The following is a 26137-nucleotide window of genomic DNA, read 5'->3' on the forward strand; positions in this document are numbered from 1 at the left end:
CAATTCAGAGCAAAGCCAGCTGTCACCTGCAATAGCATCTCACAGGCTGTAGTGACGAGCCTCAGGCTGGGTCAGATTCTGCCAGTTTTCCTACAGATCTGGAGGAATCCTGCTGATTTTACTGAGGCTCAGCTCTGTTTTACACTGAGGCTCACAGCAGCTTGGTCCATTCTAACTTCTGTTGGCTAATTCCACCTTTTCTGTTCTTCAGGGTCACATCACTCTTTGGGGGATCAGCCGTGAGGGCTGGATTCGCTCCAGAGCACCTGTGGTATTTTGATAACTTCAAATATTGCTAACTTCTCATATTTCAATATACAACTTACAGACAGGGGCAAAGTTTAACTCACTCTAATCAACTATAAAATGAACCCCGAGCTCACAGTTACACTTTAAAAGAGGGTCTTTTTTATGCTGATCATTAACTGCAGCAGGGATATTCCTTCCTAGAGATTTGTTATTAATGACTGCTGAAATTACTGATTTCAATTAACTACGTTACATTTATATTGAAATACAGTTGGTGCTGCTCCGGGGAAATATAAATACTGAAATGAGAGCTGGTGCCTCCTCTGTTAAAGAACTGCAAGAACAAACAGGACGTGCAGCACCCCTTTAGTTCCGCACAGTATGGATGCTGTACCCTCTCTCTCTTTTATTTTTTCTCCCCTTCCCCTTTTCCTCTCCTTCTCTCCCTCTTGCTGTTAAGAGCATCTCCCCTCCCTGCCGCCATCTGATTCTGCTCCCTGGAATGATGATGCCCCCAGGGACTCGTCACCCTCCCAGCCCCCTGGCTCGGTGCCTTTTGGCTTTTGAGATATTGGTGTCATTGCTTTCTGCCTCCATGGCCTTTTTCTCATTCAGGCCACGTCACTGCTGAGGGACATCCAGTGCTAAGCCACCAAAATGGGATTGCACAAACTCTGCACATTAATTAGTTCAATGCATTTCTCTGCTAGGGAAGGAAGGAGGGAACTGTTGCTAATAGGAGACATTTTGAAGGAGGTTATGCAGAGTGGTGGGGTTCAAAGAAAAGGAAATGAGGGGGAATGGCCCAGCTCTAGCCTTTTTAAAACTGATTCCAGGCTTCGGAGCCTACAGAGTTTATTATTGAGGGTCTCCCTGTCCCCATCTCTTCTCTTTTCCTGCTCAGTACTTTGTGCTGCTCTTTGAGCTCTGTGCCCACACTTCTCCATCTCCTCTCATCACTCAGTCTCTAGCATTCAACAAAACATGAGTCAAACCCTTGCTTCCTACAAAAAGTCAGCACTGACGCACTGTGGGCTGGACCATGCAGTAGTCTCAGAGCAATGCAGAAGGAAAGAATTGTACAATTCTCCTGGCCGCCCCCGAAAGAGATCCTCATTTCTGACAGCTGCATTCTCACTAAGTCCTGAGCTCTGGCTCACGGGTGCCAGCCGAGGTGCTGGACAAGAGTTGGAGAATATGGATGTGGGGCTGGCTCTGTGCCATGCACCAAGGCCCCGTGCAGCCTGCTCAGCTTATCCAGGCAACAGGAGATATGTGTGTGTATGTATTGGGTCCCACTGGCATTAAAGGACTCTGTAATTACTCTCAAAGGTTTCTATTATGTGCAAAACTGTCATTAACTCCCAGTGGTGTGATTGCCCTTTATTGATAATATAGAGCTCAGCAATCCACAGCCATGGCTTATTGTGCTTGCTCATAGTGGAAGGAAATGAATCTGCCATCCTTTCTCTCACAGCTTGCTATTAAGGTGTAACACGCACATGAAGCCTACGCCCATCCTGACCTGCATTTGCCCACAACTGAGAAATCACTCATATCTGCCTGAAATGACACCCACCAGCTCCGCTTAACTCCTTGGGCACCTCTGAGCTGTAGGCCCAGAGAGAAGAGCTGGGAGGGAACGGCTGTAGACTCCGAGGCTGTGGACCACGACACTGCAGCACTTCCAAAAATGCCTGTGTGAAAGGGGGTATGGGTCTCTGAGAGGTGACCTTCCATGAGATTCAGCAGAGACACTGGACGGATTTGCGTCGGCTGAAATTCAAAGCTCTGTGGTCATGTGCAGGCTCGTATTCTCTTAACATAAAAACGTGGAAGTGTTCCCTCCATAAATATTTCTTAGTACCTTCAGGTGATAGAGGAACAGCTCTAGGTGCCTTGGCCATGCTTTGTGGCTGTGGAAGAGCAGGTGGGAAAAGGCAGGGGAGAGACTGCTGAGACTCCAGCCCTTGCTGGAACCGTGTCCATCAATCACAGGGTACAGTAAAACATGATTTGAACCCAGCTTGTGGCACATACTCTAACACAGGGACCACAAAGCATAAAATAGAAATCAGGAGCAGAGGCCGCTGGGTTTTGTTGGAACATTATTGCTTGGTCTTGTTTCCAGTCACTGCATCTGTATAACAACATCACTTCTATACCATGTAATTAGACACTTAATTTATTAAACAGCAACTGTAGTAAGCAGAAAGCAGGAGATACACTTATCTTCTGACAGAGGAAATATGTTACGGGGGAGCGTATACTTTTCTGACTCAGCCTGAGCTGGTTCCTAACAGGCAAAGCCTTTGAGAGGAAAATGTTTTCTTCATTTAGACTTTGAACCAGCCCTTGGGAGAGCCGGATTCTGCTTGTGCTGCCCTGCCACAGGTCTACAGCGTGACCTTGGTCAAGTTGCTCAGTCTTGCTGTCCCTCACTTGCCCTGCGTAAAATGAAAACAATAATCTGGCCTTTCTCCCTCACGTTACCTAGTTTTTTCAGCTTTTCTTGGCAACTTTTCCAGGAAGAAGCTGTGCATCTTGTTCTGCTTCTGTCGGGCTCTGGGAGCACTGTGCCCCCACATCTCTCCATGCTCCCCAATAATAAATGTCTTTCCTTTCAGCAAGGTCAAAGCAGCCGATTTCACAGACTGTCAGAAAAAGGCAGCGTATTCTGAGGTTTGCATCTTCCAAGGTGAGAGAAAAACAAAGCAAATGCCATCGTTCCACGTCCTCAGGAAGGAATTGTCTCAGCATGAAATTCAGCCAGCAAAAAAAAACTATTTCTGACAAAGATGAAAATGATGATAGCCTGCTTACTTGCCCATGGGAAAACACACGAGACCCAGGTCTTCCAGCCTTCATAAGCCTGAGGCTAAAGAAAATGTTATCTTTTTATTGAGGCCTAATGTACTGACAACACTACAGTATGTGAAACAAAATGTCCTCCAGTGATTCCCTAGTAAGCCCTACTGAACAGCGTGGCTGCTAGGGGCTTTGGCTGAAGCCCCATAAATTTAACGTCTGGTTTTGCACTGAGTTCAGTGGGCCTTAGGAGGACGCTGATACGTGGAAGTGCTCAGCACCCATGAGAGCAGATATGGCCAGTGAGAAGGGTATGTCCTAGGTGCATGAGAAACCAAAGCTCCCTTTGATCCTAGGTCCTGGAGGATATTCAGAACATAAATCATTTTCTCATCCATTCTTCCTATATCGTGTTAGCAGACCTACATGGTCACAGCTGACCATGCTGGGTAAATAATCTAATGTAATTACAGGGTAAAGAAATGGCAAATTCTCTTCTAAACCAGAGTAGAGCCTGCATCTATTATTTATTAGAGGCAACCAGCAGAAGAGAGCAGGTTACGTGGTAATTACTTTTTGACCTCCTGGAGGTAATTGCATAATCATTTGCAGAGAATTGCTATTACAGTTGGGTGAATCCTGCAAGCCATTTTATGTGAACAGTCATTTGAATTTTTAAACCAATTTCCACCTAACTATGGAGTTCTGATAAGGTCATCCACCACCCCAGTGTCTGAACAGCTTTTTTCCCTGCCTTTTCTGGGGGCTTTGTGTTCTTCAGATATTAAAGTAAATGAGCTAACTGGCAGCAATATTCGTATCTATTTGATCAATCACCCAGATAAGCTTAGCCCAGCCTTTCAGTGGTTGAAAACTGCTCACAGGTTTTAGACCTGGGCAGAGATGTGGTTCCATTTCTGCTGATACTGTCTGTAGGTCAATGTCTGTGGAGTTTTCTCTCTGGAGTGAAAATCAAAGTGCTGAAATTCTCCATGAAAATGCAGCCTCTGATGTGATCACCTCCCCAGGACAAGCAGACTTTGAAATAGGATCCAAGGGCGATGGGCTTGCTTGGCTTGCCTGTATTGGATGCCCAGGTCTCCAGCAGCTCAGAAGCTGCCCTGCCAAAACCTGGGAGCAGGCACTAACAAGACATTTCCTGGAAGCTTTACGAGGTTTGCCACAGCTTTAGCTCCATCCTGAAATAGGGATTTGTGACACATAGGATGACTTGGCCTCTGGACCTTCCTCTCTCTCTCCATCAGCTAGAGAGGGAGCCAAAAAGACTAACTGAGAGCAGACAGCCAGAGTTAGGCAAGACAAATCTCACTTTGATTTCTCTTTTAGTCTTCTTTACCTCTTCCCCCAATTTTATGGTTAACCTGGAGCCAGGCCCTAGAAGCTCCAATATTGGCTGTTCTTCTTAAATTCTTGAAACTTTGAAATAACTGTACTTATGATTGAACAGTTACCATCGGGGTCCCATCTGGAGAAGCAATATTCAAAGCATCAAGGAGATCATTGCACAGTCTTCAGTGACACACAAGTTTTTTTCTAACACCCCTCTCAGTCTGTGGCTCCCTTCATCTTACCTTCAGAAGCCATGGAGACCCTGAGGGGACACCAGAAACCCTCCAGATGAGAAGTTTTAGCCCACCTGAAGTTTCTGCGTATTGCTCACCCTGCAATAGTTGAGACCATGCTGTTTTAAAATTTATAGTGTAATTGATTTCTTTATAAATCATTCAGCTCTTATTATTTATTAATTCTTCTGTCAAGGTTAATTTGAAATACTTCTAAATAAGGCTTCCTGACAACACCTTTGTTTATGAGATTGACAGCATGCCAGTGCACGCTTCTCCATCGTTTGCAAAGGCAATCTGCACAGACTCATGTCCCTAGAAAGGTGATCCCGCTTCATTCCACAGAAAAGATGCAATGCAAATCACCCACAAGTCCTGCAGTTGTTTATCATTAATATTGCAGAATTGGACTTCTGTTGTCTGGACAGGATTCAGATTAAAATGTCGTGTGTGAGGAGGAGTGTGGTGGACAACTTGCTGCCATAACTTTTGCAGGTAGTCAGCCAAACAATGCACCAGGCATGAGTTCACCTCATATGTGTCTGAAATTGTAAAGAAAGAGTGAATCAGGATTTTTCGGATCATCTGAAATGCAGCAATTATACTTCATTCTGTTGGATTTTAATATAGACAGAGAGACAAATATTCGGTGGACACTGCTCATTGAGACCAATCACCAAAAAACATGATATCTAGAAATAGCAGAGCTTAAGGTAAAAACTGCAGGTGAGGACCATCAGGAATAAAAAAAGCATGAATATTCATGGTGTATTCTGCAGATCTGGGTGATTAGTTGGGAATATGCCTTACTACCTGCCTTTAATGTTGCCTTCCTTCTTTGGTTTAGCCTGTGAGCTCCAGACAGCAAAGTCCAGATGTCTTTTAATATCTGGGAAGCACCTGACGGTACCGTAAGAGCAGTCATAACTGCAGACATTTTGCACCACTCCATGTGGTTCAGCATGCTCATAAACTGCTGATTCTTACGGCTGCTGTCTGGTGTATGAATAGAGAGTCTTGGCTGTATGATTACATTTAAATGACATCCGCCGCGTGTGTTTTCTTTTCAACTGGTAATATTTCAGGTTTCTCTTCCATGACAACAGTTCTGCAGCTGAGGACTGCAGCCCGGGTCCCTGGATCTGCACTCCTCGTGCGGGGGCTTCAGCAAAACACCGCCGGAGCGTTGCAGGCTGAAACTTGCCTCTCTTTTCCCCAGCTCACGCAGGAGAGGCCCATTTGTCTGCCGCCTTTGCGCGTGCAGCTTGGATGCTCCCCTTAATGTGTTTTTTGTTTGTTTTTTCCTTACTGTAGGGTGAATTAGTACAAACCTTTCTTGGAGTTTTGACTCAGTTTAATGAACAATTAATGAACAGGAGTAGAACGAGCACAAACAGACTGTATTATGCATAGGTGAGAAAGGCGGTTTGGCTGGATATCCCGGTGCGCCCAGGCTGGTTACTGATTTCTTCTTCACCGTGCAGCAAAAGTGCCCAGAGAAGTAATTATTTTGACTTCTAATTCAATCTTCCTCTACTTGAATTCTGTTCATTAGAATGGGATTGTGTGAAAGGTACCACAGCGCTAGCTGGCATTAGCTGTTGAGATAGAGTCAAAGGTGACATAAATGCAGGATTATGCCACATAGCTGTAAATTTAAATAATTTAACATGAGCCCATGTGGATCAGTGTGAGCTGGCATGCCGTGCTGCCAAGGGCAGGGGGTGAGGTGAGGACAGCCGAGGAAGAGGGACAGCATCAGACAGTAACTTGAGAGACGTGAGGGGAGCAAGGTGGTGGTCACAGACTCAGTTTAGGAACTGAACTGACTTAGTAGGAAAGAGATTCCCAATCAAAGCACTTGAAATAGGGTGTTGGATAGCCCCTCACACAGGAGGCTGTGCTACCTAGAGGGTTTATCCTGACCCAAAACAAGTCCTTTCCCTTCTCAGTGTTTTTGTCTTTTCTGTTCGGGGTTTTCAAAGCATGCTAAGGAGGTTAGGAACTGCACTCTCTGGGATATGGATTCTGGTCCTTTGAAATTTTAGGCCTAAAACTTCAAGGCCTTCACAGCAGGAAAAATATCTCCCTTTATGTTTGGGGAGCACCAGGCATCACCAGACCCTGGTATCAGAGGTTGCTGGGCATTGGATAGCGCAAATAAAAAAAAATTAAAGCAGAAAATGTAGCACAGTGCATTTAGAGGTTTGGGGGGTTTTACATAAAATTTTACTAATGTCTTAAATTACATCCTTTTTCCACAAATATTTTATTTAGAAAATTTCACAAAACATGAAACTGGCCAGTCACACAAGGTGTTTCCAAGTTATTCACCTGGTACAAACAAGGGCTGAAATATCACAGCATCCAATGAATAAATTATTTGATGAGCATTATCCTGCTAACTCCATGCACATCTCTGCAGAAAAGGAGCTCGGATAACCTTGTGTTTTCTACGTTGCTGTCCCTCACCCCTCACTGCCCCCCACTCTTCCCATATAAAGCCCTCTTAGATAAGAAGAAAAGATGATTATTAAGATGGGAGCAGAAGAGCATCCACCCAAGGAATACCAATGAAGCAGTATCTTGGTGCATACATAAACTGAGCCCTTTTCCAATAAACCATCAGATATAGGCAAAAGAGTGACAAACAGTAAGTGATTCCTGTCATCAGCAGAATTCACATGGGAGCCTCTGGTAATTGGCATTTTCTCTCTGCAAAAGAAAAGAGATTTAAAGATTTGGTGAATGCCGAACAGTGCATTACAGGCAGCCAACATCAGTCAGCAGTGACCTGGATTGGCAGCAGCAAAGGGATGGAGGAGATCAGAAATGCCTCTATAGAGAGTGGAGAGCTTGCCCAGAGAGTGTGTGATGAGCTCAGGCAGGAATTTATGGTGGATGAAGAGCCATTATCGAGGGACAACTTTGCAGACTGGAGCCCTGGACCAAATCCAGAGCTACAGGTAAGTGGCTGCAATGCTGCTAACATCAGTGGTGTTTCACACCAGCTCTGAATTTGGCTACTTTACTCCACATGGTAGAAGGGTAAATGGCTTGTGTTAGGGGAGCTAGAGTATCATTTGGAGTCAGTTTTAATAAAGTCCTACTGACAAACACCCACAAAGTCCATCTTATTTATCACAGACAGAGTAGTCCATATGCCTGAGGAGACAATCTGAAGCATCCCTTCTCCCACAGTTAGCTTGAGAGCTCCCCATTTTTACTTAGGCAGTAGATATACAGGTTCTCTGTGGGAAGGGGAGAGCAGCAGAGACATCACAAGAGCCCTGAATCTGCTCGTAGTCCCTCCAGCCCCACAGTGAGCTCAGCTGCTTTCTGGGCACAGCTCTAGAGGCAGTGGTAGGGGAAGGGCAGGCAAGACACAGGGTACGATGAATCAGTGAAATCACTTTATGATACCACATTTCCAAGGTAACATTGTAGGATAGCAATATTCTTTAGAATTCTTATTTTGCTCATTTTCATTAACTGTTATTTCCAGTAGCTTCATTTTGTAACAGTTATCTCCGCTGGCATCAGCAGTCCCCGCATCCTGTGTTTGTTCTCTCCCTTTGTTTATTTTGCTAATCATTTATTTTTCCTTCTTCCCCATTACTTTCTTTGTAAGTAATATTACAGTGAGGTAGAGAAGAGCTGGCCATCTGAAAATTTACCTCCTTCAACCCAATTCTTTTTCTTCATTTTAAAATTAAAACAGAAAACTGAGAAATGGTATGACTGGATTTATTTCTCTGTCTTGCTGCTGGCTGGCTGTGTTAGCCTGGTCAAAACTCTGTATCCATCTCCAGTGAATTTGTGACTTTAAACAACCTACTGTTTTGATACCACTGTAACAGGGAAATATTCAATAAACTGGACCTAATTGTTTGCATGTACTCACTCAGATTGGGGGTCAGTCTTTACACACTGAGTAAGGAAGCTCATGTACATACTTTGGTTTCAACCTTGAACCTTGGTCATTTCTGTTCCCTCCCAAGCATGCCCACTTTGCAGTTCTCTGTATTCCTGAAATGACTCTAAATCACACATCGTAAGGTGAAAAAGATCATAAAGGAACAACAAAGGATCAGCAAACATAAAATAGAAGAATGGCAGCCTCCCCACCTTACACTGCAAAAATCAAAGGGAGTTTTCAAACAGCCCCATTTCCAGTCAGCTGGAGATTTAATTCGCACAGTAATTTACTGTGTCTGCACTTTTTCTGCCCCCCTCCCCTTCCTCCTTCTCTTCTTCTTTTTCTCAATAGTTACTTTTTTGTTGGCCTATAATAAGAGGAACCTAATGACTGAGCCTTACATGCAAATAAGCTTTTCCCTCCAATGTGTGCTGGGCAAAGGGGGAATGATAGGGGAGATTCATGGGGGGGAAAGCCATTTATTGCAAAAGCTTTTGTATTGTAAAGTAATACTAGTATTTCAAGCAAAGGGGACAAGTTCACATAGAAAATTATGCCAACTGAGACTGTTTGAGTCTGCAATTTTCTTTGCATGCTGTTGGGGCCAGTGATCACTCTGAATTTGTGGGCGTCTGTATCCAGCCCAGCACTTCTGTTTTCAGGGCAGTCCAGTAGCAGCTCTTGTTTGTTAACTGTTTCCTCCTCTGGTGAGTGAGGTGTTTTCCTGGTGATTTTTATTAGATAATGGCTCAGTGGGAAACTGAGCAGAAGAAACATTTTCATAATTGATGGCTCAATTTCAGTCCTGAAAACACTCAATGGCTTTTTCAGCCTCACTAACACTGGAAATTATTAGAAATTATAAACTGAGATGTGGCTGGAGCATATCAAAATGGACAAGTACCAAAAACCACAGGCTTGATGGGTTTCCACTTGGCAGGGAGGGGGAGATATGTGCAGATTCTTGCAGAATTTCACAGAATTAAGCATGAGAATAATTCTTTTCTTGGAAAAAAAATGGGTGTAGGAGTGCCAAGCTGCAGGGCTGCATCAGGAGCAATTATGAAGTTTGATATGTAAGGAAAAATGAAGCTTAGAATAAGGATTATCATCAGAATTTTCAGAAGAGATTTTTCCAAAGGACCTGGTTACCCTGAGACAGACGAGGACTGACTTCTCTTCCTTCACTGTGAGTGCTACTGGACTTTGGTCTCAGCTCCCAGAAGAAGACCCACTATGTTCTGTATCTGTTCACAAGCATGGGGAAGGAGAATCAGAGAGGCAACCTGCAATTTTGCTCTTGGCCACATGTATGTGATTTTTACTAAAGCAGTTTATGCTATCCCAGGTGGCATAGCACACTGAACACATATTGACCATTTTTTATTTTCAAAAGGCTAAAACAAGGGTTCACTGGGACCTTCAGGAAGGAGGTAGTAAAATCTAAAGGACATACAGATATCTACTAAGCATATGAATATTTTGTTTCCCCCATCTGCAGGACATGCTCTAGGATCTATCTATCGTTCTCCTGCAGCATTGTAACCTCGTGGGTGGAGCAGCAGGTCCCCTAAAACAGTGCTCCTCAAACACCTGAATCCTAAGTGTCCCATAACCTTACTCAGAAGGAAGGAAGGAAATCCACGCATCTTCCTGGATACTGCAGTCCCAGAGACTATCACTTTTAACCAAATAAAATTTAAGATACAGGTTCATCTGTTGCCCTAATTTCAGCACACTGAATGCTATACTTCAGGAGGAAGGAGGGGTTATGATAATTTCAAGGACCACCTTCTAATGTTCTCCACCAGTGGAGATTTAGTGATGAATTCCTGCAAGAGCAAATACATCCAGACTCACCACGTCACACAGAGGGTTTTTTTTCTCTCATAGCACTTCTGAATGGTGGAACAGTTGAAGAAACAACACATTTCTATTTTCCATGCTAGCCCTAGCACTCATTGGCAGCTGCTTGACCACAGCCATCCCTGTACCGTTGCATTTGCTCTGCAGCCACAGCTAAGTGCCAGCCTTTGTACGTTCTGTTCTTTCAAGGACACACAAGCAAGGGAAACTGCCTGCCTCCAGGCATCCCTTTCTGAAAGGCAAAGTCACCATAGAACACCTCACCATGAGTATATCCTTCCTCAAGGCAGCGATTTTATTGCTGTTCTATTAAATTGCCCCAGGACAATATCACTGCCCTGAAAATGATGTTAGGAAAGTGTGTGCAATAAATGCACAAGGCAGCACTCTGCTGCAGTGATGTTATTTCTATTATGCACGTGCACCATGATATTTTATCACGACTAGAGTCAGCAAGAGCAGAGCTGGTGGAGGTCCCAGGGGTGTTTATGAGAACGTCAGGCCTATGGTACTGTGAGGAGAAACTCCGTCCTGGAAATGGCTTCACAGCAGGAATCATCTCCATTGATTTCACTTTAACCTGATAGCATCTATTAATCCATTTTACCAGCTTGGACATGCCTATCATTACATTACTGAAGGATGAAGAGACTAAGCACTAAAAAGTGTCAAGGTGTGTCTTAGTTATGCTGCTGCTGATGGGAAAATATGTTATAGGTTAGATCCTTTGAAGGAGCTGTCTTCACCTCTGGTTTCCAGGGGCATGCTCTGCTGCACCCTGCTCACCGGAGGTAGAGACAACCTCTCCGAAGAACATGTCATGCTGGATGCCACTGACTCCGTCCTCCACAGCCATGGAGCAAACATAATGGGTCATAGAAAGACCCGTATTAAACTGATACAGCCAACCCATAGTTAATTCAGAGTTTTTATGATTAGAAGCAGAACTTCCTAGTTTAGTGTTTCTATGTAGGCATCAACATGAGGGGTCATTGATTACTTTAAAAACTAGGGCTTTTTTTTTTTTTTAAATTGGATAGCTGCAAGCTTTGCTTTCTTTTAATGCAAATGATCTTTATTGGACCTGCTGACATTAGAAACCATTGCATGCATTCTGAATCTAGCACGGAGGCAGAGAAAATAGAATATTGCATCAGCTCATTTTATGAGAGCTCTTTAAACTGGGAAGAAAAGAAAAAAAATTAGAAAGAAAGAAAAAGGAAAACAACCACAACCACAAGAGAGGATTTGCTGGTTCTCTGTCCCCTGGCATTCCCCCCCTCCTCCCTTCTCCCTCCTTCCATTTCCATCGCTTCAGGGACTTACTACAGCCATGGGATTAATGGACACCTAATGTCATCTCTGCTTTACAGCCTGGAAAGTCTCTTGTGTAGTTTACATTGATTTTTCTTTTCTGATGCATTTGCAGAATCTGAGATACCGATGGTGGGAAACATAGATAAAGAGGGAAGACGTGAGAAAGAGATACATCCTCTGCCTCATGCTCCCAGTACTGAAAATGCTTCTAGACTTTGGAGCCTGCAGATACTTCCAGCAGCAAATACCCACTTACTCTTTCCTGCCACCATAGAGGACATAGGAAGGGCAGCAGTGATAATCTTGCTCTCTGGTGAGCTGGTGTTATCCATCACTCAGGAACAGATAGGGAATGCATTGCCTTACAACAATTCCCAGTGCAGTGAGGTCTCTCTTGTGTGATTTGGCACTATGCTCCTTTTTATTGTAGTTCTATTTTTATTATAATTGCTATTAGCAAGACTAAGGTAATTGCCCAGGATCTTCTCCATAAGTGAATGAACACAATGGTCATACTCATGGGGAAGCTAATACCTACCCTCCCGGCTGTGCAGAAAACATGGTGTTAAATGCAGAAGAGCGATGGGCAAATCTCACAAGTCTGAGTGATATCAGAAATACTCGGGGAGGACTAGGACTAGGGTTTTTGTGAAACTAGGCTTTTGCTGGGTCGTCAACCTCCTTGTGTAATACTCAGCATCACGTCATCCCCAGTGACTCTGCTCCGATCAGGGAAGGGTGCTGCTCTCTACCAAACTTTACCTCTCTACAAAGGGAAGGGACAGGAGGTGAGAGCACAGCCTGCTTCTCCATTTGATGGTATCACTCTTTCTCGTAACGAAGTATTGAAGTAAAGCAAGGCTGCTGTACCATGCACCTATGGGGTGAAATGACCTGCAGGCATGTCAGCAGGTCAGATCAGATCAGCTTTGGCAAGAAGATTAGTGGGGTATAAATTGCTCCACGAGCCTACTCACAGTCCCCAAAACCTGTGAGCCTACTCACAGTCCCCAAACCTGCAGTAACACTGCAGTACTTGACAGCTCTGCAATATTTTGTTTATTAGCATCATGCACAGGTGTCACCCATCAGTAATACAGAAAAGATGGATGATCTTTTAGTTAAGATGCTAAACGCTGCCTGAAGCCAGGCTGTTTTTTAGTAATAGTGACAAAAAGAGTGTCAGAAAGAACAGAAGGAAGATGCCATCCTGTGACCATGTCTCTCATCTTCAGCATCTTTGGTGTCAGCTTTGTAAAGCTGTTGGAACAGAAGATGGAGGAAAGGCTGGGAATGATGCTTAAAGCTAACCCAGCACCAGCTGGGGTCCATCTTCCACTGGCTCATTGTATTAGTGAACCCTCTGAATAGAGAGTTATTTCTTAGTCTGCTTTAGATATCTGTGGTATCTTTAAATATCTTAGAGGTTCCTTAACAGACAGTTTGGACTCCCTGTTAGGCACCAGTTTAAGTGTGCAGCAGAGATAGAAAGGGAGGAAGACTGATGCCATCCCATGTCATTCGCTCTTTGCCATGCCACTCTGTGCGAGCGAGTGACACGTTGTATTTCAGGAGCAGCAGGAGCCATTTGGCTTTGAGCGATGGTGTTGCTCAGGTGGTTATGAAGGCATCTCATTTCCCTTCAACTACCCCATGATGCAGTCTCATTACCACAATACCCTACCGTATCATGCCAGCATCTCAAGGCAAGTGGGTCACAAGGCTTCTTTTCCCACTCTGAGCTCCCAGTTTCAAGCAGTTCTTCTCACTCTGCCATGAAAGAGAGTAAATTGTTGTTCAAACAAGTGTGACCCTGTGCTTTGCTGTCATCAGGACAGCTTTTTAGAAGACATTTAATGCTTAATATGGACCTCTTGACAGAAATGAGCTATTCCTGCCTGGGCTCCTGACAGACTGCTGGAGAGTCTCAGGAAGAACAAAAGAGATTTATCGGTAAGAAGGTTTTCTGCTACAGGCAAGTTAAAAAATAGGAATGTAAAGAGCAAAAAGCAGGAGAATGAAAGGAACCCTGGTGACAGGTCCTGTTTCCCATCTAGCTGAAGAAAGAGACTTGCAAACATCCAGATTAATCTTGGGAAATAACTAGTATCTCAAGTTTTCATTGCAAGAAATTACATGTTGTCATCATGATTATTTATTTATTTTTACTCCAGTTAATAACTACATTCAGGAAATTAAAAGGAAAAACAGCATGCAGTTCTGTTGGGAAGACTGTGAGGAAACAGATCAGCAATCAAGGAGAAATAGTATACATACCTCAACAGCATTGTTTCTTTTCCCATGCATATTTTCACGTTTAAGGGAACCTGGGTTTGTCTGCTGTGTTTTGCAAGGCTGGATTTCATCCTTTTTTCAGGTCCCTATACAAACATCAGCTGTTTGAGGTGGATCCTGCAAACCTCTAGAGTTTCTTTTCTTCTGCTTTTGAAATTCTGAAAATTCATATTTTTATTCATTATTCACCTCTCCCATTGTTTCACTGTGAGCAAGAAGAATTAGGCAGTGCCTTAGCTGACTGACTGCACAGTACAAACAGTGAAGAGAGTTTTCCAACAGTTCAAAGTCTAAAATCTTTACCATCCTGTGGAGTGCATCCAGAAGGATAAAGAGAGGGAAGAAATCTTTTAAAGAACTTGGTTGCCTTAATACTACTCACTTCAATGGAATTTTGACCTCTAAACTCCTCAGATATACTTTGACAATTGCACCCTACATGCATGCATTACTGGGTTCAGAAATAATAAAAGAAAGGAAGTAAATTTTTAATGAACATGATTTACTGCAATGTGTTCAGCAGCTGACTTGCAAAAGCTGTGAGGTGATCCAAACTCTCTGCACCCTGGGACATGGCTACAAGAAAGACTGGATGCTGTAGAGAGTCTGAGATGGATGGGCCAATAAATATGGTGCAAACTGCTATCCCTTCCCTGAAGTCAGGGAAATGATGCTGAATTTCATCTCTTGAGAATCTGTCCTTGAATCGTCAAAAGTTGCTGGAAAACTACTAAGAAAACTCAGACTTTCTCCACCGGAGAGTAGAGGTGTTCAGAGATTAAAATGTTTGACAAGGTTCGGATGTTCACAGTCCCATGCAGGGAGAGAAGGCAAGTGTCAGAGGTCTCCACAAAGCTGGACTTAATCTAGGGAGGGAGGATGGGACCACCCATGGCAAGTAGAGGGGGCAAAGAGAGAGAAAGGGAGTCTCTTTCTGACAATAATTGATTGCACATAGTGTTAATCTTCTGCTCTGAACTGCCCATTGCAGATCCAGAGTAGAGGGATAGACCTCAAGGATGCTCCCCTGAAAAAGTTCAATGAAGACCATAAAAGCCACCAGCCTAAGCAGTGAATGCTTTTCCTGAGGACCAGAGGTTTGTCCTTTCGCGGTGTGAGCCCTCCATTTCAGCTCGTGCTGTACCAGTCATCAGACTAGCCAAGTCCAGATATAATGCTCTCTTTATTGTTTTATTTTTACCACAAAAGCACCTCAGAGAAATAACCAAGGATCAACACCCTGTCACATTAAACATCTTAAGGAAAGAGAATAGAAAGGCTAGACCGTGCCCCAGAGATCTTACAATTTAATTGAAATTCCAGGAACACACCTAGACTTGAGGAAGGGCTCGGTTTGTTGTATTATTCTGCAAACCAGTTTTCTCGTATTCACCATGAAAGTTTCCTTCTTCACCTCTCTGTTCCAAGTAAAGTCCTGCTTTCTTCTTTCCTTTTTTTTCCCCTCCAAACACAAGAGGAAAAGAGAATGAAAGGTGAGAGCTGATTGAGTGAGCAACAGCAGGGGTAAGAAATGAGTATTTATCAATGTACCTCTCCTTTTAAAGCACATCAATTCTGAAGCTGCTGACAGAGGTCTTGCTGTAACTGCTGGAAGAACCTCCAGGAGCTAATAATTTTATGTTCAGGCTTATGTAAAACCAGTTTTGATTAATTATTGATGCAAAGTTAGGAAAATGAACATTCGCTCTGCCTTGGCACAGCCCTATCAAATAAATGAAGCTGCGGCTGCTGCACAGCATGTCGTTCGACCCCCCATTCCTGTCTAGCAGCTCTTCGTTAGCAGGGGCAGCCTGGGTTCCTCGTGGGCGGCAGCGTGTCCCCTCCTGTTGCAATGTCCTTTGGAGAGCATGTTTTCAGGCTCCTGAAATCTAGGAGAAACCATGCCAGGCAACACCAGCTTTCCTTATCCGCCTCAAGCAGAAGTGGACCATATTCCCTTTTGTGTAATCACTGAGCTGGGCAAATATGCCTCTTTTTTTAACTTTTGCCTTAAGATTAGTGCCTGAAACGTCTGTCTTATTTTGCCATTGCTTTGTGCAGCTGGCTGGGGTTCAACTGAAGGCACAATGTTCCCATGTCCAGCATAGCACTCCTGTGGGCTCCCGAACAATGTATCCGTGCACAGAAAGCAGTCTTGACAATAACTGCTTAGCACATTCAATTCAATTCCATCTAATTAAATAGGTTCAGCAGCACAAAGACTGCAGAAATGGCTGCAATCTCATGCTAGATACGTAGCTGCAGAGCTGCAACACATGCTTGTAAAAGGTGCAAAAAGTATATTTAACCTTCTTTTAGTGGAGTTGCCCCTTGCAACATAAAAACCTCTACAGCACACATATATCAAAGGGCTACACTTAAACTTCTTGATGCTGACAGTAAGAGTCAGACCCCGAGATAGATACACACCTCTGGTCTGTACACATCTGTATTTCCACCCCATGCTAGACACACACAAACCTCCTTTTCCATTCTGCAATACCATTTTTTGGCTAGATCCATCTCCACTGGTTTGTGTGGGGCTGCACTGGTCACAGTGGGAGCCATAGGAGGTGGAAAGGGGAGTTTTAGCAACTGCATCTAGGTAACCAAACAGCCCAAGTCATCTTGCTCATTAATGAGCATGTCATATAGCCCTGCTCTTCACTTCACCACTTTCGTGTCCTTTCCAGAGTGATGCCATTTTACATCCCGCAGCCTTTTATAAGCTCCTGATGTCCAATACAGATAGTCTCTTCTTATCATCTTTCTCTTTTTCTTTTTAGCACTCCTGGCTTCCCAGAACCATTTTCTAGGGCCGGCTTTTTCACAATGGTTTCAATTCTTAGCTCCTCACTCTTCCAATTGTTCTTTACAGATATGGAGGGTGGGGGACTTAAAAGCGCCCTGGTTTAATTCAGCTCCCCTTGAACTCACTAGTATAGAAAAACTGAACTGCACATTTCCATTGATTTCAACAGGGGAAGAGTAAGGCAAGTGCATTGGGCTTTAGAAATTCACCCCCTTGATATTTTCCCATCACCCTGTTCCCTGTCATTAGCACGCTTTGTACCACTGCTCCCAGTTCTGCTATAAAGTGTGCTCCTATTTTCATTCTCTTTCACACCTGTCCATCTCCATGCTTGAACATGTTTGAATTTCTTTTTATGAATTTTGTAGGACTGTAGCCCTGTCTTGTGGAACAATTACTGCTGCTTTGTAATGGAGTTTACACTGAGTTATTCTCAAACAGAGCTTCATTTGCCTAGGAATATATCATTCAGCCATATTATGGAGACATCATCTGCAGCTAAGTAGCATGGTTTTCTTCTCTTGGACAGTCAACACTATTACCCTCAGAACCAGAAGCAAAATTTTAATGAGAAATTTTCAAATAAAAGGTTGCTTGACATCATAATTAACATGAGCTTCATATATGCACTATTTTGTTAGAGGAAACTAAATTGGGGCAGGTTATAACTGAACTTGTTGCTTCTCCTTCTATTTCCTAATGTCCAATTTTGTAGTGAAGTAGTGGAGAGTATGTCTTTAACTGAGCTGTGGATGGTACCAGAAGCTTCGTACTATACCCTAAGAGCAGTGATAACCAGCTCACCCTTATCTCTACAAAGTTAGATCTGTACTCCCAAAGGCCAGCCTGGAGATCATCCTGCAAACTTTCCTTGTGAGATTTATCCCGAGAGGCACGTGGTTTCCCAGCCAAATGGAAAAGAGTCCAAAGACCTGAAGCCGACCCCTCAGTGCAGTCCTACCATTTAGGTGTTTTATTCACCTTCAGTGTACTCCCATGAAACAAAACAACGTCCTATGTCTAGCTGGACCTCAGATGATAGAAACTTTAATGGGTGTAGAGACCTGAAGCTACACCAAGGCAAAAGCCATCACCAGTGCCGTTCCCACTTGCTATTCTCATTGAATATAACCTAGACACCAGATCCCTTGTCTGAACTGAGGTGCAGACTTATAAAAATGGCTTGTGAGGTCTTATTGATCACTCCTCTCCAGGCGGTTGTACAAGACTTTCTTCCCAATGCCCAAAATTATGTCTGAAATCAGTTTAGGGAATGAGCAAGTCTTTTAATTAAAACAGTCTGTTATGATGAATCTGTTATTACAAAGTCTTACCTATGTAAAACATTAATAATACAAATTTCATTTGTTTATGTCAGCACCAAGCATTAATTTTTAATGGCAAAACGTATGAGTTATGAAAGGCATTAATGCAAAACAAATCACCAACTGAGAAGGGAAAGGAAATCCATTTTTTAGGGTAAGCAGTGGGAATGAAATATTGTTGTGGTTCTAACCAGGGAAAAAATATTTCTTAGGACTCCAAAGAGCAATTAAAAAAACCCAGTGAAGCCTTGGGGTTTATCATCATGCTTAATATTAGTTCTATATCCAGCAAAGTTTGTGTCCATTTCGTCCAGCCCATACCTTGATGCCATCTCTGAGGAAGCCTTTTACACAGAATTACTCTAATTGCCATGCAACTGCCATGAAAGCAGATTGGCTACGTACTGCATAATAACCATCTCACTGCTGCGAATGAATGAGATCACAGAGAGCCCAGAAGTTAGTAATGCTCACTTGGTGGGCCAAATTCATCACAGATGTAAATGGGAGGCACTCTGTGGGATTTAGGAGTCACTCCTTCTTACGCCAGTGATAAATTAACTCCAGGCATTAATTGCCAATTCGTTCGTACAGCTTATCATTATAAATCTGCAGGATAAATCAATACCAGGTCATTTTTGAAAACGGACAGTAAGGGAGTTGGTTGGGGTGGACTGGTCCTGGGTCTGAGCAGAGCAACTGAGAAACTGTAGCTTTTGATAGGACTTTTGCTTCTGCAGTACCTGGCATCCTCACATTTAACCCTTACTCTCACAACATTTTCACACCAGGGAAATGCTATGAAGCCCTGGGCAGAGACAAAATGGAAAATCCTCAAGTGCTTTGGGACCAAGTCTCACTGGTACTAGGCCAGCGCTTTAGCAAGGTTTAAGATGATGGGTTAAAAGGGGTTGTGGGCAACACAACCCCTGGTGCCTCTGTCCAAAGCAGCCAAGAGCACCCTTTACCACACTAGTAATCTCCCTGCTTTTCAGTGAAACTGTCCAGATGTGTAGAGTGAAGCCACGTCTCCTTTTCTTATCAGCATGCTGTGGGAACCATGGTTGTGAGGGGTTTGCAGAATGCCCATGAAGCCTAGAAATAGCATCTATGCATAGCATAGGCACATCGGGACCCAAAATGTTGTGATAACAGTCAATGGACTGGTTGTTGTGCTCTGCAACAATGAGGGACCCAGACAACAGATTTCAGTAGTGGGATAGTGTGAGAGTGGCAAAGCAGGACTTGGAAATCACTTGGCTCCCGCTCAAAGGGCCTTTAGGAGCCACACAGGGCACTTCCCTGGCACAGCATAATTAACATTTCTTTTCGCTACCAGTCTAGCTGTAGCTGTTAAAGGACTGCTACAGAGCTAGAGAATGGGGACGCCATTAGTTCTTAAGCTTTATGGAACTAGACTTTGCCTTTTTTTCCCTAGTTAAGACTTCAGCAATATAAGCAATACATCTTGTAGCTTCCGTCTCTCTCCCACACTCTTCCTTTCCCTCTTTCTGTCTTTCTTTCTTGTCTCAGTCTGAAAAAGTTGCTGATATTAGCAATAAAGCAAAAATTTAATATCATCCTACAGGGTGCTACAACAAACTGCCCCTTGGTTCCATCGATTCAACAGGCCTGAAATATAGGAAGGCATCTAAGGGGGGAAAATACAAGATGAACTTTGCAGATATAAATTCTGTAATACTGGATTTCTCCTAACACATTTCAGGGCTGTGTTGCGTCGCACCAGCATCTCTCCCTCTGATGCTACAGGATCTCTGTTAGCAAAGCAATAGGTTCTTGTTGGTGAAGCATTTAGAGCAGGCTGCGGTATTTCATCTCAACAATAGCCCCAATATTACAACGCATGACACATCCACTGCTTCGTGCCTCCGATAGAGACACAGCACCCAGCCTGAGGGTACCAGAAACCTGGCTGGAAGCAATTTAAGGTTGTTTTCTTCCTCCCAGCATCAATGTGTGAGGCGACATAAATATAAGAGAGGTTGTGTCTGTAGGGGAGAACTTGCTGTACCAGGTATCAAAGACTTGATAGAAACATTTGCAAATATTTGGGACATGTGATGCTGTAATCCATTATTTCTTCTCACACACACACATTTCCCCTCTAATCTGAAAGTATCCATTTGGCAAGGTTATAAAATAATAAAATCTTAGCCTTTTTCTCCTTTTGGATACTTAGCAAGTTCATTTTTTAAATTCATGACTTGAGAAATGAGATTCGGTTTACCACACAGCATTCAAAAAACTATCAACTTGCCTTTCCCTTCTTCTTGAGGGGAAGAGTCCAGATGACTCTGAAGGGATTTCTTATAAGGTCTCAGTCTGGCACTTTTCATGATGTTGCATTCCTATTACAAATGAAGTAGGCAATTGCCTCCATGCCATCCTCTTGCCACTTGAAATTAAAGCCAGAGCGGGAGCAAAACAGAGTAGCTCATTGCATTGTTCTACCACTTTAGGAGTTGGCTTTGACCTTCGACATCCTTTCATTTGAGATTGTGGCTAATTTAAAATTACATAAAAGAGGACAGGGGTAGTGCCTGCGTGTGGTGCAGAATACAGTAAGATATGCAATAAATGATATTTGCATTCTCTTTAACAACGATCTGCACATAATCTGGTTGCTAGCTGTTAGTTCTGTAAGTGAAGTCTCATGGCCAGGTCCCTGAGCCAGGTACAAAGATGATGAGCTCATGTTTGTTGCAGGAACAGCATGATAAAATGCTGTTCAACATGATGTCTCTCGTGTTAAAATGATATCAAAAGCCCAATGGTCAACCAGCAAATCGAAAAGACAAAACCATGCATTTTTGGTGCCACTTTTTCCAGAACTCCAAAAGCTTTTTATTTCTTAGAAATGAGAGTGGAGGGTGGGGGAAAACGAGCAGTTTCTGGCCTGGGTTGCTCAAGCTACAGTCTTCCTTGAAAGGCAGCACAGAACTGGTCTGTATGTGATAAAGTTTGTGTATAATCAATAAAAAGAACTTGAGATCTACTTGAAAGAGGAAAAGGGTCGGTGTTGATAACCTTCACAATTCTTTTTATTTATTATTAATACCTGCTTGCTGGAACTCCAGCAACAAGAAATAAGGAATACTAGGCAAAACAGAGACTCCTCTCTCTACTCTCTCCACTCCCATCATCCTTCTATCTACCCAGCTGTTTTATTTTTCCTCTAACTCCATTTCTTTCAGTCTATTGTTATTGAATCTTCTGGGACTGTGCTTAAGAAACAGTGAGTACCTTGGGGCAGCAAAACACAAGTTTCCAAAACAAGTTGTATTCAAGAATTTTTTCCGGAACTGCCAAGGGGAACAAGTGTGGGAAGGGCTGACAAGTTTTTTAAATTTCCTCATCTCCTAGTGTGGAGAATGCCTCAATTCCACTGCCTCAGGGCAAAGGACAAGTTATGTCCCTCACTGCAGTGTCTAGTGACAATATTTGTCCCAGTGCTGCGTGCTTGTGATGTAACAGGACCATGTTTTGAGAGGGAGTGAAGAGAACCAAGTGTAGGACATATAAATGTCTGATGTGTGTTTTTTAAGAAAGAGAGTTGAACCTGTGGTTGGAGAAGGCTATCAACCCCCCTAGCAGCCTACCTACTACTTCTGAGCTCAGGTAGCTAATGGCACCTCTGCATGGCCTTTTGCAAACACGAAAGCTGTGGCTGTGCTCAGGGCCAGCTGGAAGCTGGATGGTTGCTGTCAGGTACTGAGCCACAGCCCATTTTAGAGCATCCACCCAACTGTCTGTTACCTCCAGTATGTCCAAAAGTTTCAGGACCCACCCTGCTTTCTTCAGACAGGTACCTGTTGCAACAAAGCCTCACAACTGACTTTTCAGACATACGGGGCTGAATGCTTAAATGGTCTCATTTAACATGAAATAGGCAAAAAGTGGGTCATGTCCATCTATAATAAAAACCTTTCTTAAAGCTAAAATAGGCTTTCTGAGGTTCTTTATCAACCAGGAATGTCCCCAGGCACAAGACAACTAAATAAATACCTTTAAAAATTATATACTTCTCCAAATTCAGAAGATCAGTCAGATTCAGAGCCTATAAATGCTGTAGGGTTTTGGTGGTTGGTTTTAATGGAGGTAGGAAGGGAAAGTTTCTTGATTTGGGGGGAGTTTTTACCTTGCAAACTCTGAGAAGCAGAAACCAGTCAGGAGCACTGACAGCCTTTGTGTGAAAATTCTCCAGCAGCTTTACTGCTGGTGTTGTCCCACAAATGGGTTTCGTTTACCCAGTGTGCAAGCCAATAACACACAGAGTCAAGGTATTTCCAAATTAATTTCATTGATGTGCATGAATGGGTGCCTGTCTCAAGACAGCACACCCTTGTCTCAAAAAGTCTCACATTTATATACTTCACTAATACATATTCATTATTATTTTCCTCAATGATTGGTTCTTTCTTTTTCACCCCTCATGTAAATTAGTGTGCAGACTCTGCCTTCTTCCTTCATTGTCTTCTTTTGAGTAGGTGGTATCACTTGAGTAGGTGGTCAATGAGTCGGTGGTCATGATCTCCCACTGTAGGAATTACCTTTTACCTACTTCTTCCCTAATCTTCCAAGCGGTTCTTCAAGGTTTATTGACCAGACCACAATCCATTACCTTTTCTGACATAAACATAAAGCCCCATTGTCTAGTAGTTAGTTCCTAAACCCTAAATCATGTCTAGTTATTGTTTCCCTATTTTAAATATTAACTGATGGGAGCTGTACACAGGACTTGAGCAGCTCCCTGGTTATTTCAATCATATTTTACATATTAATTGATAACACTGGTACCAAGTAAATTGTTTCAAATTTTGCAGTCTTACAAAAGAGTCATGGGTGAGAATTTGAAAAAGGCAAGTTTCGTCCTCTTTTATCCTGGATCAGTGCTCTGGTTATCCTCTTGCCATGGCAGGGCAATTGCCTCCAGTTTTACATCCTCTACTTTCACTGGTATCAACTACCAGAGCTACGTTTCCCTCCATCAGCTGTTTCATACAGGAAAAATGCTTCCATGTAAGGTGTTTGCCAATAATCATCTTCAGGTTTTCTTCATTCAGTTATAGCCCAGAATGATTTATTATAGTTATTTCAACTGTCCCTACCCTTTGGCTCTCAAATTATTCTCTTTACTCTTTACTATTATTATTTGTATTATTGCAACTTCTAGTTGCAGACCAGAACAAGAACGTGCTTTGCATTTTTCACTGCCCTGATTCCTGTGTGGGTTGCCTCTTTGTTATTTCACCAAGGGACAATGTATGTATAAGCTGCAATTTTCCAGTATAGCACAGCTGTAATTACCTGTGCAGATACACCACTGAATTCACAGGCATATGCAGTATTTCTTCACATGGATGCTTCATAATATTAATATGAGATAAAAGCATCTGATTTGGGGTATCCACATTCTGATCTGTGGGGGCTCAGATTTCTTCCCCCGCTATCTTACAAGCCATTGCTTTTAACAGCCCCCTCAGGATTTCTCCTATCTGACACCCTTTCCTACATTACACTAAGGTGCCCTGGGTTGTTTCTTGTGAAGAAAGGAGGGCACCTTGCCCAAGAGCCCATTTGTAACCAAATCAGTTCCTGGGACTTGTATTCTCCTGAGTCAGTGGTTGCTATAGACTTCATGGTCATCTAAATGCACCTACACCGTATTTTGCTGTGCCTTGAAGGCAATTCATAGCCCTGTGAAAGCCAGGGGAAAACCCCATTGCCTTCATTTGGCCATAGACGAGACCCTAACTGGCACTTAAAATTGTCAGTACATGGGTGAAAAGCTGTTTAGCCAACGAGGAAGACACTGCGATATCAGATGCCATTTGCCACTTGAAAACATAAAAAGCACTTGAAATGTGATCTGCCCATAATGTGATTTCAACACTGCTGTCTACTGTTTAGTACTTACTTTTAACTTGAATTTTTACCAGCAATTTTAAAAAACTATTCAGTTTTAATCTCATAGAAAGTTTAAAGCAATTTTTTATTAGTGCATAACTCTAAAATACCACTTTGGAATGAAGAATTATCTCTCAAGTACTTACTAGATAGGCTTTACTTTACTGTTAGTTAATCTGACAGTGTTTTATTAATAATCAGCCCTTTTTGTATTGCTATTATGCATTTTTTTCTATTAACGCAGTTTATATCTCTAGCATCACCATTATAAAGAAGACTGTGAAATATCTCTCAGATATGCTGTGTAGGAACAAAGTAGATAAATATTTCTAACAAATCACAGGCACTATTTTTTGTTGAATTTTCTTGCTCTTAATAAACAGTGAAATGTTTAATACCAATTTTAAGAAATATTTTTATAGGTGGAAATCAGATTACAGTACGGTCTACATCCACTGTAAGGGAAGAGGGAGTGGGTACTCTTGTTCTATGATTTTTGCATCCTTGCTTATGATTCATTGTTTGAAACCAGCCCACAGCTCACTGCCTATGCTCATCTTCATTTGAGTACAATTCTGTAGCAGAAATAGAACAGGCAGAAGCTTGAATCTGGTCTTCTTCCTCTGTTTTAGATTATTTATCCCTAGATATAGTGTACTGTCTTCATTCTTCATTCATTTAAACCCAGTCCAGAAATTAATGATAAGTAAATTAATGATCATGTTGAATTTAATAGGTTTATGCAGGTGGTCTGTGGTAAGCCTGCTAGTTTTACGGAGCACAACTCAATTCACTTTAGTGATTCACACCAGCATAAGTGAAAGAAAAACAGGCTACGGAAATCCAGTTTGAACACGGGGGCTTTCAGCTTTTCATTAACCCATACGTTTGACGACTTCAGTACATTTGGGTTACTTCATTGTCTACAGTGTTTGCAATCACTACCCTGAAGTATAATCTGCAACTGGAGTTAACACCTTATTTATGCCTTCCCCCTTGTCATTAAGATTGATGTGGAGTAAAAATGGTGCTAATATTGATCCTTTTGGCATTCTGCTCGACAGTGTTTTCAACCGTGCTTACTGTGCCACTGATTTCTTACCCTTCCTTTGCTGTCTGGCTGGCAATTTTCCATCTCTGTCGATACCCATCATGCTTTGGAGAATTACTTGCGAGGTGCATCTCACATGTCTTGCAGAAACCTAAATAAATGCTGTCTCCTCCCATGTTCATTTTCAGAAGGCTCTTACCCCTGACCTCACATTGATTTGGACCCACCTACTGAGTAATCAAGTGCTGCTTTGCACATCTAAATATCTGGTGGGACATTATTTGCCTACAGTCATGTATGAGGCCAGGGGAGAGCTAAGACTCAGGTAGTTTCCCTGCCCATCCATAGGAACAGAAATGGGGCAGACTCAGAAGTAATTGCCCGTCTCTCTCCTTTCCTCCTTTTAAGAGTAGTATCATCTATGGGACCCAATTTTGACCTCGCAGTTTAAAATCAGAAGTGAAACAGTGACAAACCATACAGCCAAAAAAGTTTCCCAATTTCACTGATCACGTCCTAGTGATTTTTCATTTTTTACCTATGTCAATAAACTGTATCTCCTTTGAGACGCAAGACTGTTGCTCACCTAGATGCTCTGTTGTACCCATAAAGGGTGACCTCTGTTATAAATATTTAATTTAAAACTGATTCTGCAGAGGCTAAACTACCTGCCATTACCTCCAGTGGAAACCCTCCCATTGACTTCAATGGGTGATGATTATTAAGACTGAATTCTTACCACATGAGACCCATGAAACTGTAAGCTTTCCAAATCAGGCATATGTGTAAAACCAGAATCTGCATCTTGGGAGAATGAGGTGAGTTCTGCTGGGCATTTTAATGCCAAGATAGATAAGTGAAATTATAAATGGCTCAAACCAACACTTCATTAAACTGGCGCAGAGATTTATGGACCCTCAAGAGCACAAGGTTTTTACCACCTTTGAAAACATCAAAGAAAATGAGAGAAATAACTTTTCAGCC

This window comes from Aquila chrysaetos, chromosome 24, assembly GCF_900496995.4.
Source record: "Aquila chrysaetos chrysaetos chromosome 24, bAquChr1.4, whole genome shotgun sequence".
Taxonomy (NCBI): domain Eukaryota; kingdom Metazoa; phylum Chordata; class Aves; order Accipitriformes; family Accipitridae; genus Aquila; species Aquila chrysaetos.